General features: G+C 41.7%; 1 long non-coding RNA gene across 1 annotated transcript; it reads right to left on the bottom strand.

Annotated features, from left to right (window-relative positions):
* Positions 1–2,247: 2,247 nt before the first annotated feature.
* On the bottom strand, positions 2,248–4,535 carry LOC125307299. The gene is made up of 3 exons (XR_007195684.1): positions 4,442–4,535; positions 3,592–3,669; positions 2,248–2,306 (listed from the first exon to the last, which is right to left on the bottom strand). It is a non-coding gene; the product is annotated as an uncharacterized LOC125307299 (long non-coding RNA).
* Between the last annotated feature and the right edge of the window lie 580 nt (positions 4,536–5,115).

The following is a 5,115-nucleotide window of genomic DNA, read 5'->3' as shown; positions in this document are numbered from 1 at the left end:
GGGCCATTGTCCCCGGTGCAACTTGGGGTTAAGTGCCTTGCTCAAGGCCACAATGGTGGAAGCCATGAAGTGAACCCACAACATTTCAGCTACTGAAACATGATTCTTAAAAGTTAGGAAATTGAAACTAGGGTTGGGCGAATGAAGCCCCACGAGGCTTTGGAAGGTTCTTCCTGATTGTATTGTAAGTGTTTCGAAGTGTCAAAGCATCGAATACAAAACAGTGACATCTGGTGGTTAGCAGACATAACAGCAGTTCTCATTAGCGATTAAACAATCACAGACGAAGCGCACGCGAGCGACTGGGGTTCAAATCCCGCCATGTTCGTAATTGCCATGCGTTAGCATTATTTGATATTGCATGCTTTTCTATAGTGGTTGTGTTTAAGACTTAATTTGATGTTTTGCAAAAACGAATGGCAAAATAATGTAGGCTAATTGCTGCAGATGACCACAGCAGTGTCAGATAACAGAAAACATATAAAGGGCATTGTGAACAGTGGGGGTTGTGAAAACATGGGGCATTGTGTACAGTGGGGATTGTGAAGTGCTTGTGTAGGGCTACAATTTTAGAAGGGTGCTTGTGCAACAAAACATATGTGTTGGGGAAGGTGCTTAATGGGGAACAGAGCTACTATCCAACTAAAGTAATACTAAAGTTTTTATTTAAAAACAAGATTTGCTCCACTAAACTTTGTTTTAGGGTTGGGCGATGTCGCCTAAATTGGCATTTGACGATGTGTACAGTAAAACATTGTGATGGATGATGATATCGTGGGGGGGGGGGGGGTTAGTGTGGTAAACACTAATTAATTAGCCTATAGCCTAGGTATGTCTGTACAGAAATACATTTATAATGTTCTACATAAAAAAATAAAAAATATATAGGCTATACGGCCTGATGAAAGTGGACAGCTAAGAGAGACATACTGACCAGGCTGTCGAAGTTGTGTGGAAGATCTGCTCCAAGAAAATTGTTGTGAAAGACGGATAGACAATCAATCTGAACACTTGCGTGTGCATCAACCAGCGGAATATTACACATTGCCAGCCTTCGCTGGGCCCAGCAAAAAAGTTACTTAAGACTACTATCGTGGTCACTCATTTAAAATCTTAGTACTATGCAGCATCCCACGTTATCAGGCTACCGTGCTGACTATGAGGGCGGCGGGAAGTGAAAGTAAAGGGCTGCGATCGCGCAGTCCAGGCTATATTAGAGGGCGAAGTAAAAACACTTTTACAAATAACGAATCCCGATTACCACTCCGCTGCTGTCTGGGACTTTTGCTAAATGCATGAAATACAAGCCTTACAGTGCAAGACGAATAGGCTACCTTCTGATCCTATAATTAACGAAAGAAATGGTTTATTTTAACACAGAGGAGAAGGACGCATTTGGCGCTCGCTGTAGCCTTGCAAAAATATTTGAGCGCTAGAATGTCCTAGTCGTAGCCTAACACTATAAATCTATATTTATTTGCTAAAACATTAGGCTACTTATTACGTCCAATGTAGGCTATAGGCCTGCGAGACATGTAGGCTACAAAAAGACAATTAGGCTACACATTCACGTCACAGTCAGGAATTATTTGAATAAGAGGGTAGACTAATAAGTCTTTTATTTTACAAGACGGTAGACTAATACGTGATAACTGTTTGGTTGACAGCCTTTAAAGTAGGCTCCATTTTATTTTCAGGGAATATAAAATGTTATTATTTTTTTGTTTTAGCCTGTTACAGCAGGAATTAGTGACTGGCATGTGGGGGCGTGGCATCATGATGGTTGCTTTCCATCGTGATGCCTGTCAACCATCACGATCGGAACAACCCTACTTTGTTTGAGACGTGTTAAATGAGACGTGAGCACTCTCACCCCTCCACAACCACGGAAGTGAGGCAACACGTCATTGTTGATTAAGCAGCGCTGTGCTGGGGAGCATGATGGGGCATGAACACAGACCCCAGGTGCACCTTCATCATGTCCTCAACACTGCCCTTCAGGAAGCCAATTTTCACCAGCTCCTCGAGATGGAGACGGTCAGCCAGACGATGCATGTCAGTCAATTTAACCCCTACCCTGGAAATCCAGAGTTCTCGCGAGAGCGAAATTTGCTCAGCGAGTGACTCTGGCGACGAGTAATGATGCTCACCCAGTACCTGGTTTAATGGCAGCCATGACAGCCCGAGAAGACTTGAGCACAGCCTCGTAGATGGCCTTCTGGTCTGGCGTGAACTTGCCATTGGCTGGGAAAGAGCAGGTGATGTCGGAGGAGTAGCAGTAGTACTCTCCACCCATGTCAAACAGGCTGTGAAATAAAAAATAAAACAAAACAGAAACGATTTGATTTAGCTTAATTTAAAGAGCTATCTCCACCCAGGTCAAACAGGCTGTGAAATAAAAAAAAATAAAACAAAACAGAAACGATTTGATTTAGCCTAATTTAAAGAGCTATCTCCACCCATGTCAAACAGGCTGTAAAATAAAAAATAAAACAAAACAGAAACTATTTGATTTAGCCTAATTTAAAGAGCTATCTCCACCCATGCCAAACAGGCTGTAAAATAAAAAATAAAACAAAACAGAAACTATTTGATTTAGCCTAATTTAAAGAGCTCTCTCCACCCATGTCAAACAGGCTGTAAAATAAAAAATAAAACAAAACAGAAACTATTTGATTTAGCCTAATTTAAAGAGCTATCTCCACCCATGTCAAACAGGCTGTAAAATAAAAAATAAAACAAAACAGAAACTATTTGATTTAGTCTAATTTAAAGAGCTATCTCCACCCATGTCAGACAGGCTGTAAAATAAAAAATAAAATAAAACAGAAACTATTTGATTTAGCCTAATTTAAAGAGCTATTTCCACCCATGTCAAACAGGCTGTGATCATTTCAAAAATAGACTAACAGAAACTATTTGATTTAGCCTTCTTGAAAAAAAAAAACTCAAATAGCTATTTGTAAACTTGCAGACGGTAAAGTGCAGCGCAGAAGGCCCCTCAGATCTACTAGTGTGGTGTGAACATGAGCTCACTAAAGTGCCTCTTTAAATCTCCATCAACACACCCACTGGACATCGTCTCTCAGGTTCAACCACAGAACACACTCCACTGCCATCAAACACACACAACCACACAGCAGAGAGGGCAGAGCAGAGATAACTCTGGTGGGGGAGTGGATGGAGACATCCTCTGATTTAATATTTTAAAAAGTATAGTGGGGCTTCCATGTAAACGTATGTCAGAAGGAACTGGATATCCTGAACAGACTTGATTATTTATTTAAAATAGAGAGAGACCTCATCAGCTTCATCACTACAAGAGCCTTAGAATGGACAGGTTATGTAATATACAAAAAAGATTACACCTGTGTTTCCTCTTGTGATTAAAATGAGAGAGTTGAATGCAGACATGAGAGAGTTTTGAATCTCTGCACTCACAATACCAAACACTGACTAAATCAAGTATACTTTTAAACACACAACACAGTTCACAGTCTCCTTTGAAAAGGAAAATAATGATCTGATTGGCCTCAAAGTCAGTGAAAATGACAATTAAAGCATTTTGGTGAGTTTGTGTTTCATGCTCACCACATGTTTCCGTCATCAATAGTCTTGTCATTGGGAGCTCCAGGATGGCCATAGTAAATAATTGAACCGTTGTTTCCGCTGTCAATCAAACACAAAATCACACAGATCATAGTCTTGGCTTTAATCCACCAATAGGGAATCATGACTTAAACAGACTACAAAGCGCATCATAAACACTGACCACTTGGATCTAGGAGTTGCGACAACATTGTGTCTAGTAACAAAATTTGGTAACACTTTACTTGACAATATCGACATAAGAGTGACATGACCTAATCCTAACTTGTTATGACAAAAACCGAATGTCACTTAATAACAGAAGCGTTACAGTATGTCATAAGCGTTGATTTGTTTATGACACATTCATGAGAGTGTCATGTCACTTTTGTCGATACTGTCAAGTAAAGTGTAACCCAAAATTAAAACTCTGCAGTGATCCTTACTGAGTGGCATTTAAAATGAGCCAGCGATGGTGTGGTTTATAAGAGGGACAAACGAGTTGAAACAGAAGGAGCTGGTCTGTCACTCGTGCCACAGAGCTCAAAGATAAACACAGAAACGACAGCTTCTCAAAGTTTATCAGTGAAACCAGCTGCATGATGTGGGGATACACTTGAAAGGCAGAGCTTTGAACTGAGGGAACTTGCTCAGAGGAAGACCCCGAGCACATTTCTGATGAGGCTTGCAGTAGTGAGAGATGAGGAGCGTATTTCAAAGAGGCTGCATCACTGCCATGTACTGTAAGTGCTATGCTCACTTAGAGCCCCCATGCCCACTGCTATAGTGCTGACTGGAACTGAATGTGTGTCTATATCTCCCCCAGAAGGGTTGAGGGACGATGAAGCCTTACCTTCCACAGATGCATGTGTAGGAGACATGTCGCATTCCCCCACGAGAGTAGCAGTAGTGCTGGAACAGACTGCAACACAGAAACACAGAGGCACACACTCACACACTGCAGTTAAGACACCTCAGGGCTCTCGTTTGAAACTTCCTGGACTGAGTGAGCGGAGGCGTCATTTCTGTTGGCGCAGTTCATTAGCAGCTCAGGGACATCATCTCACAGCATATGCACAGACTGTACAAATGAGTTAGACTATGATTTGGAGAGAGTAGTTCTATCAAACAAAAACTGAGAATGAGAAATATTATTCATATTATCTTAGGCCCCAGCGGCTACTGTGTGCTAACAGAATTACTTCGGAAAATGACATACTGCCAAATATTTCAAAAACTCAAGCTATTAAAGGAACACGCCACCCAATGTCAGTAGTAATATATGTTCTTACCTTAACTTTCACGAGTTGAGTCATACCTCTCCCGTGTCGGTACGTGCACTCAAACGCTCTGGTGCGCGGCTGGACTGTGTTAGCATGTTGCTATGCTAGCGGGCTTTGCCGTAACTAATATATCAGTCAGGCGGAATGAGTCAGCCTCACTCCTCCCCCAGTGAATGAGAGGAGGCGTCTTTCTGTGGAAAAGTGCTGGGGCTCAATTAGGTGGACTTTCAGAATGAATGGAGTC

This window comes from Alosa alosa, chromosome 14 (genome assembly GCF_017589495.1).
Source record: "Alosa alosa isolate M-15738 ecotype Scorff River chromosome 14, AALO_Geno_1.1, whole genome shotgun sequence".
Taxonomy (NCBI): Eukaryota; Metazoa; Chordata; class Actinopteri; order Clupeiformes; family Clupeidae; genus Alosa; species Alosa alosa.
This window is presented reverse-complemented; position numbering and strand designations above follow the sequence as displayed.